Below are 17,740 nucleotides of genomic sequence, written 5' to 3' on the forward strand. Positions count from 1 at the left end.
AGCCTACCAACACAAGCTCTTTCAAGTGAGATTAATCCAAGAAAGTCAATCTAGGTCAACCTCCTTCATATTCAGTCAAACTTCAGATCTCGGCCTCCTGTAATAGAATTTTGACCTCTACTACAGACTTGCAACTTTTGGCCCTCCTGTAACTTAGAATTTTTCACGTGTGGGAGAAATTCTCAAGATTTAGGTCCTCCTTTCTTCATTATTTTTTCATATTTCTTTCCTTGTCTTTTTCACTCTTTTAATCCTTCTCTATATTGTAAATCCAACCTTTTTAACTTAGCCTTTATTATAGCTACAATAACCCAAGAAAATACTCATATGTGTGAGGGAGATGGACACAAACTTCAGAGTTCATCTTCTCCTTTTTGTCTCCTTGTTTCTTCTAGGCCTTTTCTCTTCTTCTTTGCTATCTTACTTCATATTGAACTTGCTTGGATTAGATGGCACAATAGGTCGAATGTTGGTATATATATAGTCTCTTTTGTGTGGTTGAATCACCTTCATGAGTTTGAATTGATAGGTGTTGAAGCCAACTTGGTGGAGGAGGGACTAGACACATTTTTTATACAAATATATTTTTCTTTCTTGATACAAAAATGTGAATAAAGGTTTATTACATGATGATCAGGATTATGACTCATGACACAACCCTAGAAGAACTTGTTAGTGTCAGTATCTTCATCCCTCCATCAATGATCAAATTTCTCTTTTTGCATGCATATTAGGTGTCCCATCTGATCAGCTACATTACATTAGGTCATGGATCAATTGATGGTAGTGATTCATTGTCAATTTCCCTCATGTAATTTACCTGCTAGCATTTTTTCACATGTTTAGATCATTTACTGTTATTTTGTGTCATTTCATTTGCAAAAGCCAGTTTTAGGGTTTTAGGTCTCACTAGGTCTAGGGTTTGCCACCATGGTCATCCAAAACTCAATAAAAAGTTAGCAGGCACATGAGGAGGTTTTATAAGTTCATAAGATTATAAATTTACTGATGATTTGCTCAATAAATGGTTTTTACCTCAAAAATCTATTTTGAGATGAAAACAGAGTTTTTTTATTTCTATGTACAAATTTTATGTAATTTAAAGTGTTTTCTATGTAATAAGTTCCAGCTGCTGCCCTTGGTCACCTTGCCAACTCCAGCCACTGCAAGAAACAAAAACATCAATGCATTAGTTCATCAAGTGATTAAAAAGAGTCAAACTGCAAATGGAAAAACAGAGTTTTTAAAGAAAAGTGACTAAGACATTAGAAAAGTGGGTTTGGTAAATGGAAAAATTAAAGCAAGGAGATATAAAGGCTCATTTATGCATTTGAAGTCTTCATTTGTTGCAAGAGAGGGAGCTAAAGGAAAAATCACGTTTTTAGAGGAAAGAGGCAAAAAACAGAGTAAAAGCCCGAAATTTCACCGGCGCTATGCACCTAGGCTCTGGCGCTGCGCACCTGGCGCAAGTTTTGCACAGAGTTTTGTTCGAGCGCTATGCATATAAAGTGCGCTGCACACCTGGGAGGTAGCGCTATGCACCTGTCTATCGAGTTTCATAATGAATTTCATCACCTTCCTCTTCTTCAAATTTCACAATTGACATCTTAACAAGTAACTAAAGCTTTACATCCAATCTAGCAAGGAGTTTTTTCATCAGTGGCAGTGATTTGCATGTCTAAAAACTAAACCCTAGCTGTCTCCAAATTTTCTTACAAAATTTGCATAGGGTATTGTCTTCTGCTATTTTTTTTATTCCCCTATGATTATTTTTCTACACCCCAATGCCCTTTAACTAAATTTCCCTAAACTCCTTTCTCTTTCCCTCTCCCAAAATCATTAGCACTCACTCCCTATTACCAAACCCTAACCCTATACATTCCCAAAACCTTAATTCCCATTTCCTATTCCCTCATTACATCCATTCCATCATCAAATCTCTCATCTACAGTCATAATATCAGTCATTCCCTCATTTCCCAGAAGAAAAACAGCAGTCATTTCCTACAATACAATATTCGCCCTCATACTTTTAAAATCTCTTCATACTCATCAGTTTTCACTCCAAATTCACAAGCATGGAGACAGACTCAGCATATGAGAGGGATGATGACACTATTTTGTGATTCTTCCCAAGAAGCCCATGTGCCAAGAAAACCACATAAAGGAGGAAAACATATCCGGGAGGAGCCTACCACTCTCACAGAATTACTTGCTTATCCTCTTGTTGTAGCCTGTTTTAAACATCAATCTTGTTATCAGTTTTGTGAAATGGTAGAAAGGGTGAAGTATCATCATGAGTTGGCTAGGTTGTTTGTTCTTCATCTTCACAATGACTAGGTGAACCTAGCTGGTGTCTCTTTCACCTTGACACTTGAAACCATTGTAACAGCAACAGGCATCCCTAATGTAGGTGAGTAGTGGAATAAGGGGCAGCATGTGGGCAAAGAGCATTATGAGTCTTACATCAAGGCTGGTTATCAGAGGCAAATCAGCAGGGTTTTTCCTTTCAAATACTTGCTGGACACTTATGCTCCTCTCACGAAACTCATCATCAAGTATTTCACCTGTGAAGGGAGGTCTTCTTGTCTGTATACCTACCATGTAAAATTGTTGATGCATTTCACAAGAGTGAGGATGATGAACCTCCCATACTTTATCTGCAGGAATATTGAGAAGATGGCTCTATATGTGCAAAGGAAACCTTTTCTTCATCATCTCAACAGCATTTACCACTTCTCATTGATTAAAATTGTTGTCTTGCATGAGCTAAGCTTGCTGAACATACCGTGGGATACTTTCATTGCACATGAGATTTTCAAAGGCCCTCAGGTGATTCCATTGGTGCTTCAAGAGGAAGGAGGGCCTTCAAGACAACCACATGTTCATGAGATTGAAACTGCAGCTGTGCTAGTGTTTGTCACTTATGAAAACGGCACAAGGAGACTTTTTGCTGCTACCAAACAAGTACTATCTTCACCAGGGGTGGAAGGGGTCTCGTTTTCTTCACTGGACCACAGGCAAATGCTATCTTCACCAGGGGTGAAAGGGGATTTTCCTTCTTCTTCAGTTGAACAGGTACAGGACAAAGACAAAGGAAAGAAACAGGTGCATGATGAAGGCCCTACTGAAGGGCAAGACAGAGATTTTGTCTTGGTTGAGGAGGATGACATTGATTTGGGCCCTCAAAGCTCAAGACTCAAGGATATGATCATCAAAGAGAAGGAAGCTGAAATTCAGGCCTTATCACTTGACCTTGAGAGGGACAAATGGATCATTAAAATTCTTTAGCAGGAGAACAAACAACTGGAGGACTAAAAAACTATTATGGAGCTGCAAAAAATTAGAGAAAACAGGCAGGGGGCAAAAATAAGAAAAACCAAAATGACACCCCTTGAGCAAGAAATTGAGGCTGACCAGGAATCATGGTTAGAGAGGACAAACATTCATTTGAAGAAATTGCTTGAGAAAGCCAACAAGGAAAATAAAATGTTGTGCCATATGGCCTATCACTACTTAACTCGGAATAAAATTTTCAAAACAAGGGTGAAGAGGTTAAAGGCTGAGCTAAAAAGAGTTTTGAGAAACAAAAAGGAGCAAGATAAGCTCAAGACCTTAGCTGAAGCATCATTGGCCCAACAAATCACATAAAAAGGATCACTCATGCCAAAATTCATGAAATTTGGTGAAGTTTTTGTCATTTTTGAAGCAAAAAACAGGTTTTTTCAACAGGTGCGTAGTGCCACTGGTGCTATGCTTTTGATTGGGGCCTCCATTTGCAAAAAAGTTTGCATTTTTGGAATCAACATGAAACGTTATGTATGCTCAAAAATGGCTGAGAAATTTTGACAAGTTCTGGACCTCCAAAAGGGTCAAAAACACCTAAAAAGTGCCCTCTCTCCCACTTTTTTGCCACACAGGAAGCAGTTTTGGGAGATTTCATTTTTGGAGGGACAAATGAACTCCAAAGCAAAAAATTCAAGTTGTCTTGCAAAGCAGACTCACCAATATTTCCAATGAGCTATTCTGCACCTGATTTGGACTTCGGAAGCCTTCCAAAACAGGCCTGGAAAAGCACTACGCATAGGATTAGTGGCAGTGCCCATAGGAGAAAAATTTGCCAGTTTTGCCTGTTTGTTCAAAATTTCGCCCAGTTTGCTGTCAGTTTGACTTTTTCTTCTCTCTTGGTCAATTAATGATTTAATTTGATGTGACTTGATGTACCATGATATAAATATGATGAAAAATTACTTAAGGAGGTAGATACATCAGTTACAGTTGGTTTGAGGATGAATGAATCAGTTTCCATAGTTTTAGAGGCAAGCTGTTCCATTGCCTATATTTCAGTTCCTAGTTAGATCTTGTTGAAACAACTCCTTGACTCATGGATTTGACCCCTGATGGCTAGCATAGGTGGTTTGATGCCTATATCTTGTACTTTCTTAGTCATTTGTCAAGGTTGGACTCTTGTGGATGCATTGAGGTACTTTATACATCACTTCTGCAGTTTGGCAAGGAAATGAACTAGGTTTTTGCAGCATTTTGTGGGATTCTTGTGGTAATGTGAATTATCATTGTTTTCTCCTTTGTTATTTAGTTTATCTTATGTGTATATGTGCCATCATCTATCTTTTTCTACATAACTAAATGAATCAAGATTAAAGGGTGGAATCCATTGGTGTTTAAGTGCTCTGCCTTGGGGTTTATTTAGTTTTAAATGTTTTCTTCTGTTTGAAGAGGACTCATGAAACTTGCATGCCCTCTCCAACTCATCACCCGTCTTTAGACTCACCATCACATTCATTTCAAAGTTCTGAAACACTTTCCTACCTCGCCCCAAAGAAACCTCTGCAAATCTAAGTTGATTTCCTGGACCCAAAGCTGCCTTCCTCATCTAATCCAGCAATCAACCATTAAAATCAATCAAAATTCTTTGAACATATATCTAGCCTAAAATTATTATTCATTTCAGCCATCTCAAGAATTACTTGCCATATTTTCTTTGAGATTGAAAAGGAGAGAGCCCTCTCCCGACCTGGTAGGGCTAGCTACCAGGTTAAGCGTGGTTTGATGTTACCCTAGACCTGCCTATCTTAGCCTGAGGTAGATTTAGGTTATAACATAGTGGCAACCATACTAGGGATGAACTGAAAACTATTACCCTAGTACATTAAACAATTCTAGACTTTTGGATGATAGGTTTAGAATTCGCTAGGCTGACAAGATTGTAATGTCCATTTGATTTTTGGGAACATTTCAACACACTGGCTTCCAGACGATACACCAGGGCCAATCCTAATCTTGATCCTCCTCCCGTGTATGAAAACCCAAATCTCATTCCAAGAATTCTCTAGAAAGAAAGTTTTGTGATACCAGTTTTCAGATCTCATTCATGCCCAATTATATCTGAGTATCTTGAAGATCTCCCATTTGATGAACATTTTGATTTATCTTTGTTTGAAACTAAATCTGAAAGTGTCGTTGGTAATATTGTTCTAAATCCAAAATTTGTCCAATGTCTTGAAACTGAAAGAGCAAATAGATCAATTGATGCTTACATCTTGAATTCACTTCAAACATCTATAGTGGCTACCAATATTCCCGAGCTCTTAGAATCTGCATCTGCTACTCTTGGATCATCTGATGTTTTGTCTAGTTTAGAAATTCCTACTGAACCTCCTTTTATCCCCACTCTTCCTGTGCAACCCACCATATCTGATCAAAGATCTGCTGTCTCTTCTCCCCCTTCAACACCTCAAACATCTATCATTTCTTCACCTCCTTCAACACCTCATACACCCATCACATCGACTGCTATTGTTATTCCAACTCCTCCTACATCCCCAAGGCCAGTTTCCAATCCACCTCGAGCAATGGCTGCCAGATATGCACCTCTCGTTTTGCCACAGAACTTGGATGCTATGCCTACTGATTACCAAAGTAAAATTCCATTGTTCGATGCTACCCAAGGTATCACAGCGCAGTAGCATGTTGATAGGATGAGCGATTTCTTTGATCTTCATGAGATAGATGAAGAGAATGTGACTATGAGATTATTTGTGCAAAGTTTTGGAGGCGAAGTGTGAAAGTGGTTCAGAGCATTGCCTGCTGGGACTATCAATACATTGGCAGTTCTTCATAGACAATTTCTGGATCATTGGGAGGTAAAGAAAAATCCACTCCAAATTCTCTCCGAGTATGAAAATATAAAGAGGAATGTTGGTGAAAGTGTCCAGGATTACTGTGTAAGATTCAATAATGTTTATAATGTTATTCCAGCTGATATCAAGCCACCAATGGGGCTAGCTTTGATTAAATTTCCTAATGGATTTGATCCCGACATGGCATATCAATTGAGAGAAAGAGATCCTGCTACATTGGAGGATATGTAGAAAATTGCAGTGAGTGTGGAGGCAAATCTGCTAGCTAAGAGAGCTAGGACAAAGACCGAGAAGAAGGTGACCATAAAGGAAGAAGCTTCTTCCTCAGATCATTTGCTTCGTAAAATTGAGAAGATGTTTGATAGATTAACCATTGCAGATAAGCCCGAGACACAGATCAGAAATCCAAATTTCCGTGGTCAGCAGCAGCCACAGTTCAGGATTAAACAGCGAGAGCAAAGAGCGCAAGATCAATCAGCATAGCAACAAGTCAAAACACCATTACAACAGAACTATGTGCATGGCCCGAAGTCAGATGATGATGAGAATCCAATAGGAGAGGAGAATCACTTTTTTACACCAGATGGTTTGCCAATTTATATCACGGAGGATGAGGAATATTCAGAAAGCCTAGCTGTACAGAAAGATGAAGATTTTATACTAGCAAATGAAACAGTCCTAGAAGAAGAATCAGATGAATATCAGAGGGGATATATGAATGCATTGACAGTGCAACAAAGACAGTATTCACTCAGAAGCAGGGATGTACCAATCAATCCAATTCAAAAGCGGAAGGAAGCAGCACCACCAAAGAATGATTCTCCAAATGTTCAGAAAAAAGGAAAGGAGCCAGCAGACCCTACTTCCAGCAAAGTACAATCTGCAAATGAAAAGTCAAATCAGCCAAGTGTAGCAAAGGAGAAGTCTGAAAAGAAGGATGCTCCGGTCAAAGAGGTAGAGAAAACTACAGCCTTTAGCTTAGAGAATGAGATTGCTAAGTTAAAAGTGTCGATACCTTTCACTGAATTAATGAAGAATAACAGTTATAAGATTCAAGTGTCAAGGATTTTGAATGTAGATCCCCTGTCTGATATGGTTAATGTGGAATATGACCAACCCGAGCTTATTTTTGGTCCGGCATTAAAAGGTCAATCTGAGGATAGTGATGTAGCCCCTTTTTACATCAGCCTTAGATTGCATGATTTTGTCTTGCACAATGCCATGTTTGATTCATGAGCATCTCACTACCCGATGCCAAAGGCAAGTATGGAAAAATTGGGTTTGGACATTATTAGTGTCGGTATCTTCAACCCTCCATCAGTGATCAAATTTCTCTTTTTTGCATGCATATTAGGTGTCTCATCCGATCAGCTGCACTCCATTAGGTCATGGATCATTTGATGGTAGTGGTTCTTTGTCAATTTCCCTCATGCTTTTCATCTGATGGCCTATTTTCACATATACAGATCATTTGTTGTCATTTTTATTTCATTCCATTTGCAAAAGTCATTTTAGGGTTTTTAGGTCTCACTACGTCTAGGGTTTGCCACCATGGTCTTCACAAACTCAAGAAGAGGTCAGCAGGCACATGAGGATGTCTAATAAGTTCATAAAATCACAAATTTTACTGATGACTTCCTTCATAAAGGGTTTTTACCTCAAAACTCTATTTTGAGGAGAAAACAGAGTTTTTCTATTTCATGTACAAATTTTATGTAATTTTAATGTTTTCATATGCAATAAAGCTTCAGCTACAGCCCTTGGTCACCTTGCCAACTCCAACTACTGCAAAAGAAACAAAAACATCCAAGCATCATGTTCATCAAATGACAAAAAGAGCCAAACTGCAAAAAACAGGGTTTTAAAGCAAAGTGAATTCAACTTTAGGAAAGTGGGTTTCTAAATGAAAAATTAAAAGCCAAGGTGGATATAAAGTTATCTTTGGTATTTGAAAACTTCATTTGTGCAAGAGAGAGAGCAATAGAGGGAAAATTGCATTTTTAGGAGAAGAAGCGAAAATCGCAGCAAAATTCCAAGTTTTTACCGGTGCAATGCACCTGGGCACTGGTGTGACACACCTGGGCATCGAGCGCAGGTTTTGAACTGTAAATTAAATGGGCGCTACACACAGAAAGTGCACTACGCACCTGGGTGTTGGTGCGGTGCATCTGTTGGACACGCTTCAAAATGAATTTCATTGCTTTTCCAAGCCTCCAAATTTGCAAACAACCTCTCTACAAGTAAGTACATCCTCCTATTTGCCCTAGCAAGAGATTTTGTCATCCATAGTGGTGATTTGAATGTTGAAAAATCAAACCCTAGTTGTTTCAAAGTTGTCTTGCAATACTATCTAGGGTTTTTGCTAATTTTATATCCCTTGTGACTATTTTCCTACATCCCACCCCCCTGCACTAAATTTCCCTAATTCCCTTCCCCTTTCCCTCTCCCATTGACACTCACCTTACCCCCTATCACCAAACCCTAAGCCCTATACATAATTCCCACTATTCCCCAAACCCTAATTCTCATTTCCCAAACCCTATCATTCCCTAAAACCCTACTTCCATCATTAAAACCCTCATTCACAGTCCTACTATCAGTCAACCCTTTTATTCCTAGAAAGAAAACAACAGTCACCCTATATTTGAGAGAATCTCTTCATACTCATAATTCTTCACTCCACATTTGCAAGTATGGAAACAGATTCAGCATATGAGAGGGATGAGGAAACTGTGAGTGATTCTTCCAAAGAGGTTCATGCACCAAGAAAACCACATAAGGGAGGAAAACACATTCGGGAAGAGCCCACCACTCTCACAGAGTTACTAGCTTGCCCTCTTGCAGTAACATGCTTTAAACATCAGTCTTGCTACCAGTTTTGTGAGATGGTGGAGAGGGTGAAATACCACCATGAACTTGCTAGGCTATTTGTCCTTCATCTTCACAATGGCCAAGTGAATTCAGCTGGTGTATCTTTCACTTTGACACCTAAAACTATTGTCGCAGCAACCGGTTTTCCTAATGTGGGTGAACAGTGGAACGAAGGACAACTTGTGGGCAAAGAGCATTATGAGCCTTACATCAAGGCTAGTTATCAAAGGCAAATCAATAGGGTCTTTCCTTTCAGATACCTACAAGACACTTATGCTCCACTCATGAAGCTCATTATCAAATATTTCACCTGTGAAGGGAGGTTTTCTCGCTTGTACACTTACCATGTTAGATTGTTGATGCACTTTACTAGAGTGAGGATGATGAACCTCCCCTATTTCATATGCAGAAATATTGAGAAGATGACTACATTGGTGCAAAGGAAACCTCCTCCTCAGTATTTTAGTGGCATTTTTCATTTTTCATTGATCAAAATTGTTGTTTTGCATCAGCTGAGCTTGCTGAATATTTCATGGGATACCTTCATTTCAAATGAGGTTTTCAAAAGCCCTCAGGTGACCCCATCAGTGTTTCAAGAGGAAGGAGGGCCTTCAAATCAGCTAGAGGTTCATGAGACTCAAACTACAAGTGTGCCAGTGTTTGTCACTTATGCAAGAGGCACAAGGAGACTATTTGCAACTGCCAAACAAGTATTATCTCCACCTGGGGTGGAAGGGGTCTCATTTCCTTCACCAGACCATAGGAAAATGCTATCTTCACCTGGGGTGAAAGGGGCTTTTCCTTCTTCTTCAGCAGTATAGGTACAGGATAAAGGAAAACAACCATTGCATGATGAAGGGCCTTCTGAAGGTCAAGAGAGAGATTTTGTTTTGATTCAGGAGGAGGATACTGATTTGGGCTCCCAAAGCTCAAGACTCAAGGAGGTCATCAAAGAGAAAGAAGCTGACATCCATGCCTTATCACTTGACCTTGAGAGGGCTAAGTGGATTATTAACTTCCTTGAGCAAGAAAACAAGAAACTTACCGACAAACAAGAACTCCTAGAGCTACAAGTCATCAAAGAAAACTAGCAAAAGTCCAAGAGGGCAAAGGGCAAGTTGACATCCATTGAACAAAAGGACAATGACCGGGAATATTTGTTGGAGAAGGTGAATATGCACTTGGAGAAGTTTCTTGAGAAATCCAACAAGGAGAAGAAGATGTTGCACCACATGGCTTATCACTATTTAGCTCAGAACAAAATTTGTAAAACAAGGATAAGAAGCCTAAAAGCCAAGTTAAGGAGAACTTTGAGGAGCAAGAAAGAGCATGATAAGCTCAAGATCTTGGCTGAAGCTTCATTGGACCAGCATAGCACATAACACAGACCACTCATGCCAAATTTCAAGGAATTTGGTGAAAGTTTTGGCATTTTTGAATTTTTCAGGTAAAAAACAGGTTTTTCAGGCAAGTGCGTAGTGCCACCGACGCTACACTTTTGATGGGTACCTCCATTTGTAGAAAAATTTACATTTTTGGATTCATCATGAAAATTATTCATGCTCAGAAATGGCTAGGAAATTTTGACAAGTTTTTGGCCTCCAAAAGGGCCAAAAACACCCTAAAAATGCCCTTTCTGCCACTTTTTGGCCACACAAGGAGCAGTCTTGGGAGATTGCAATTTTGGAGGGGTAAATGGACTCCAAATCAAAAAATTAAAGTTGTTCCAAAGAGTAGACTCATATGGATTTCCAATGAGCTATCATGCACCTGATTGGGACTTTAGGAAGCCTTCCAAAAGTGGCCTTGAAAAAGCGCTATGCATAGAATCAGTCGCGCTACGCATAGGAGAAATTTTTCCAGTTTTGCCTATTTGTTCAAAATTTCGCCCAGCTTGGCTGTCAGTTGACTTTTTCTTCTCTCTTTGGTAAATTAATGATGTAATATGATGTAAATATGATGAAATATGACTTATGGGGGTAGATACATCAGTTAGAGTTGGTTTGAGGATGAATGAATCAGTTTCCATAGTTTTAGAGGCAAGCTGTTCCACTGCCTATTTTTCAGTTCCTAGTTTAGATCTTGTTGAAACAGCTCCTTGACTCATGGATTCGACCCCTTATGGCTAGCATAGGTGGTTTGATGCCTATATCTTGTACTTTCTTAGTCATTTGTCAAGGTTGGACTCTGGTGGATGTTTTGAGGACTATTGTACATCATTTCTGCAGTTTGGCAAGGAAATAGACCAAGGTTTGCAGAATTTTGTGGGATTCTTGTGGCAAGGTGACTTCATATTGTTTTTCCTTCTGTGATTCAAGTTATCATATGTTTATGTGTGCCATTATCTCTCTCTTTTCTGCTTAACTAAATGAATCAAGTATAAAGGTGGAAATCATTGATGTTGCAGTGCTCTACCTTAGGGTTTCTTTAGTTTTGCATGTTTTCTACTGTTTGAAGAGGACTCATAACATTTCCATTCCCTCTCCAACTCCTCACTAGTCTTAAAAATCTCCATTTCACTTAATTCAAAGTACTAAAGCACTTTTCTACCTCACCCCATAGAAACCTCCGCAAAACTGAGCTCATTCCCCAAACCCAAAACTGTCTTTCACATCTGATCCATCAAACCACCATAAAATTCAATCAAACTCCTTTGATCATATACCTAGCCTAAAATTAGTCTTTATATCAGTCATCTCAAGCTTTACTTGCCATATTTTCCTGAGATTGACAAGGAGAGAGCCCTCTCCCGACCTGGTAGGGCTAGCTACTAGGTTAAGCGTGGTTTGATATTACCCTGGACCTGCCTTTATTTAGCCTGAGGTAGATTTAGGCCATAATAGAAATCACTCGCAAGTATCATGATCTTTATTCCTTTGATTCTGATAGGGTCATATGTATTAGTCTCATTAAAGATTTGGTTGCGACTTTAGATCAGATTCCAGCAAAGAATGTTATCATGGATGTAGTTGTGGCTGACATTCCCCCTAGATTTGGCATGCTTTTATCTAGGTCGTGGGGTGCAAAAATCAAAGGGACATTGCAGTTAGATTTCTTCTATGCCACTATTCCCGTGTTTGGTCAGTTGAGGAAATTATATAGGGAGAAAAAGATGAAGTATATGATCACGAGCAAGGATAAACCTTTAAATCATCCGATTAATTATGTACATACAGATTTAGAATCTGTTGTTCTTTATTCTGACAGTGGTTTTAATGATATAAATAGTCAACTAGTTGAAGTCGAAGATATTCCAGAGATAACAGAAAATTTCAAAGCAGTACTTGATCAAGAGAGACAAAGGCTTGAAAGCACCTATTACCAATCAACGTTCCTCCAATAGTAGAAAATTGATGGAGCGTAGCCAAAGGTAGAAGAGCAGGCAGAATTCCAACACTTGGAGGAAGAAGCCGGTTTGTGGAGTATGGATTTTGATGGAGCAGTAGGTAAGGATGGTGCATGAATTGGTATTTGGATACGCAGCCCTGTTTTCCTACCAAATAAAGTCTCGAGTAATGTAAGAGTTTGTTCATATAAATTGGCTTTTGATTGTTCCAATAACGAAGCCGAATATGAGGCACTGATTGCAGGCTTGAAAATACTCAAGAAGTTGAATGCAAAGAGAATTTCAGTTTATGGTGACTCCGAATTAGTAATCAAACAAGTCAAGGGTGAATACCAAGCCAAACATCCTCGAATGCGAGCTTACCGTAATGCAGTTTTAGATATTTTGAAGTTGTTTCCAGATCATACTTTGACATGTGTCCCTCGTACACAAAATGTTATTGCAGATTCCCTTGCTACAACTGCAAGTAATTTAAAGATCCCAATGAATTCAAACAATAAGTTTGAAATTCATGTGAAACACTGCCCAGCTATCCCTGATAATCTAAGATATTGGCAGGTGTTTTAGGATGACAAAGAGATTGAAGATTTTCTGCAAAATGAAGGCAAATATAAATACACTTCTATAGATGGTGAGCAAGATGATGGTGAACTAGAAATAGAGGTAAATCAGATGGAAGTCTCACAGTTGAAGGACAATGTCATTCCTAAAGGCCTTATACCTTTAGAGGAATTATTTGATCAAGATGATGTAACTCGGAAACCAAGTTTAGTGCTTACAAAGAAGGGAGTTGAAGATGTGAATATCGGAACAACAGAAAATCCAAAGATGGTGAAGTTGTCAAAGGCATTACCTCCTTAGGTAAAATCTAAATACATTAGTTTGTTGTCTTCATTTTCTGATGTATTTGCATGGGACTATACAGATTTGAAGGAGTACAACAAAAGTATAATTCAACATATCATTCCAATTAAGCCAAATCAGAAGCCATTTCGCCAAAAGTTGAGAAGGATAAATCCGAAGTTGCTACCATCAATAGAAAAAGAGGTGAATCAATTATACAAAGCTGGTATAATTGTTCCGATAAGATTTTTAGATTGGATCTCCAATTTGGTGCCCGTGCGGAAGAAGACAGGTGAGATTAGATTGTGCATAGATTTCAGAAATTTGAATAAAGTGTCTTTGAAATATAACTACCCATTGCCGAAAATGGACCACATACTCCAAAGAGTAGTTGGGGCATCTCGTATGTCACTACTCGATGGGTATTTTGGCTACAATCAAATTTTGGTTCATGAAGATGACAGGGACAAAACAACATTCACCACTCCATGGGGGACATTCCACTATGCCAAGATGCCATTCGATTTAAAGAATGCTGGTGCAACATTCCAGCAGGCCATGGACATCGCCTTCGCAAATGAAAAAGATGTGTTTTTAGTAGTGTATCTTGATGATTTGACTGTCTTTTCAAATTTAGATGAGGAGCATCTTTACCATCTGAAAATTGTTTTTCAGCGTTGCAGAAAATATGGAATATCACTCAATCCCAAAAAGAGCTTGTTTTCCATGGACAAGGGAAAGCTTCTTGGTCACATAATATCAAAAGAAGGCATCCGCATTGATCCTGCTTGAGTGGAAGCTATTCAGAAAATTGATTTTCCTCGTAGTAAGAAAGAGATCCAAGCATTTAATGGTAAGATGAATTTCTTACGTCGTTATGTGCCTAATCTAGCAGAACACTTGAGGAAAATTACAAATATGTTGAAGAAGGATAGTGTGGTCAAGTGGACCAAAGAAGCCATGAAGTCTTTTAACCTGGTAAAGTTGGCCCTTTCTTCAGCTCTGATTTTAATCAGCCCAGATTATTCACAGGATTTCATATTATTTTCATTTGCTTCTGAACATACTATGGCAGTAGTTCTAATGCAGAAAAGAGATCAACTTGAAAAGCCAATTTCTTTTTTTAGTAGGATAATAAGAGATGTAGCCTTAAAATATAACATTATTGAGAAGCAAGCTCTTGCCTTGGTGAAAGCTTTGAAAGATTTCCGGGTATATATTTTGCACTCTCATATTCTTACTTATGTCCCTAACGCAACAGTCAAAGATGTTTTGGTACAAACGGATCTGGAAGGGAGGCGAGGCAAATGGATTGCAGCATTGCTATAATATGACTTGGAGATAAAGACAAGAAAGCTAATCAAGGGGCAAGGTCTAGCAAAGTTGATGGTGGAGTCTAATTTACATGCACTGGACATAAACCTGATTGCTACCATATCTGAAGAAGATGAAGATAGTTCATTGATCCAGGTATATGAAGTTTTTCTTCATTCTCCTTGGTATTTAGATATTGTATATGTGCTCTGGCACCTTTCACCGCCACCAAGGATGGCTAAAACTAAAGGTAGAACTCTGAAACTGAAGTTTGCTAAATTTTGTATTTTGAACAATGCACTTTATTGGAAAGATCTGTTGTTGGGAAAAGTATCCAATACGGAATGACCCTATCCCACTCTAAGGGTGATAGTACCTCAGCAACAATCAAAGCAAAGCTATTTGAGATTACTTCTTTATGAGATGTAGGAGAGGGGAGAAAGGGATCCACTAACCGTTATCTTCCGCTAATGGTTGATCCAATCTTCTCTCTTTGCTGCTTGCTCCCAGCTCCTTGCTCTTTCACTGGCCCAGCTACACCAAGATCCTGCAAAATAACAAGAAAGGGAAACTACAAGAAGCATACATTCATAATTGATTCAAGGATTAGAATAAATCAAATATACAAGTATCAATACGCCATTGAGACACATGCATATAGAAGAACCTCAAATGCTTTATTAATGGAAGAAGTAAAGTTCAGGAAGTGATACAACCATAAAAGGCCCAATCCAGCATCACCTCCCAGCAGAAAGAAATCTCCTCTTCACCTCCTTCAAGCAAATCACCCAATAGTTCTATACTCAAACCAACAGCACTTCCTTACATTCACAAGATTCCAGCCCCCTTAGACCTCATGAGAGAGCTCTATATATAGGAGTTTTGGAGAAAGGATGAGTCAGCTTGAGGCTGGCATGAAGCTGACTAGTGTCCTCTCCCACTTCAGTTATTCTTCAGTTCTTGAGTCCACTTGGAGGTTCTTGCTTCCACTTGGAGATCTAGACCCTCTTACTCATCACAAGGCGAATTCCCTGATCCAAGTGTCATTTTGGAAGCTTCCTGGGCATTGACACCTTGAGGAATGACTGTGCCACTTGGCCAAACTCGCCCAGCACAGGTAGCCTTCATTACTGTTGACATTCAGCGCAGGTACAGAGTGGAGCAGTTGACATTCAGCGCAGATGCTCAGTGGAGCAGTTGACATGATCCAGAATTAGCTTGTTTTTGAGTGTTTTCAGGTGGAGAACTGATATTTAGTGCTGTGGTTTGCTAACCTTGTTCCTCTAGGGGTAGGAACAACATGTTTAGGGACTTTGGATCCCTTAGATTATTGACATTTCATGCTTCATGCTGTAAGGCACAAAAATGTCTATAACAGTTGCCCCCTAAAGTATGAGGTCGTTTATCGGGTGAAATGCTTTATCAGGAGGATCCGAAGTTCATTCAATCGCTGAGAGGTGACCTGTAATAAAATACAATACAATACATTATTTTTCATTCTGCTTTCATGATCTAGCTGAGGCGGGCATTCCCATGCTCAGCTTTATAAATTCATTTTGGTACATATAACAGACGATCGTCTGATGATAGACTGATAATTCTCTGCTGAAATTATCATCCTTTGAGTAGGATGATCATCTGCTGTAATGATGTACATATCAAATGCCTTTATTTTTCCTGAATATATATCGCAGCCCGGATGGATGAAACTAGATCCGGGGTCTTCAAACTCGTTCGATCTTCACTCTAAGTACAAGTCGATCCATGTGAGAATTGCGCTGAAGTCGAACATGGAAAGACATCGCTTGATTACCGGTCAATAATGTAAACCGTTAACAAGCGCGAGAGGAATCACCGATAATGATAATGACCCTCAAGGTACTGCAGTACAATTCACGTGGTGTGAATAAAGGACTTGGCGTTGAACACCACGCAAAATCTTCTGGTCGAAGGTCATTGATGTATACCTGTCGCCGGAAGTGAGAAACTTGCCATTGAGGCATGCAAGCTTCAAAGTACTGAGGGGGGTGTTCCTAGATCAACTTCTTGGATAATGAGCTGAAGTCGACAAGAAGCGATCCGTCAAAGGAGGGCCTTAATGAATCCCACATCAGTGACACGGAACGGAGCTAATGATTTTAGTGGAGGTGAAAACAATCTGTGAAATATGATTCAGGGTGGCGATCATGGGTGGATGAAGGATAATGTATGGCAGTGGATGGGACACGGTTGACTCTTTCTGAACAACATCTCTTGAACATATAACGACACTGATGTGATGGATCGGTAGCATTACCCCAAATGTGGATGGTTTGGCGAAGACCATGGTGATGAGACCGGTGAATGAAACAACCCAACCCGATGTGATACGGAGGACAAAGTGTCATGTTCAAGAGCGACTTGCTACCATTAAAGCTTTGAGGTTCTCCCAATTTTTCCCCAGTCATTTCTGACCAGTACCTCTTTATTTTTGTCAAGCTTAAGGAGGATAACATATGCTTGTTCTATAACCTGCCCTTCGGGCAAGCCCATCGCTATGTTTTAACGAGCCTAGCGATAGGGAAACTCGTTCTCGTCTAAAGACAATTTTGTCGCTATTTAATCATTTTAACGAGTCTAACGACAAGGAAAACTCGATCCTTTTCATTTTTAGAGAGTCTGAAAAGGTACAGAAAGTCAACTCCAAAATTCCTTTTTCGTCATCTAATCCCTTAAGTCCGAAAAAGTATAAAACAATACAAAAGGGATGAGTTTTCGATAACTTTAACGAGCCGAATAAAGCAAGCGCTCGACCTTTTTGTGCAATAATCCCTCAGGTCCAAAAAGATTAAAATCTAGAAGAGGGATAGCTCTTCCGGTCACTTTTAACGAGCTGGAAGGCCAAAACTCGGCAAACTTTTCATATTTTACGAGTCAGGAGAAAAGAGCTCAAAGAAGACTCATCTTTTGAGGAACGAGTGATAAACAGGGATAGCAGCAGATTCCAGGTACAGGTTGGAATTTTCCAATCACGGCAGTGTCACAAGGATGGCTAGGTGAGATCACTCTTCGCAACTGTTCCTCAAAATGGGTAAACAATCATATGGAGGTGAACGATTGGCCAAATGAAATGGAGGTGGCAGGTGCAAAACACGACCAAGGCTTTTTAAGGCTAATAAATTTACGATCACAATGGTTATTTACCGGTACTGGGTTCATTTTTTAAA

Source organism: Pinus tabuliformis, chromosome 4_1 (assembly GCF_031772625.1).
Source record: "Pinus tabuliformis cultivar Carrire ecotype Pingquan chromosome 4_1, CPIR1, whole genome shotgun sequence".
In the NCBI taxonomy this organism is placed as follows: domain Eukaryota; kingdom Viridiplantae; phylum Streptophyta; class Pinopsida; order Pinales; family Pinaceae; genus Pinus; species Pinus tabuliformis.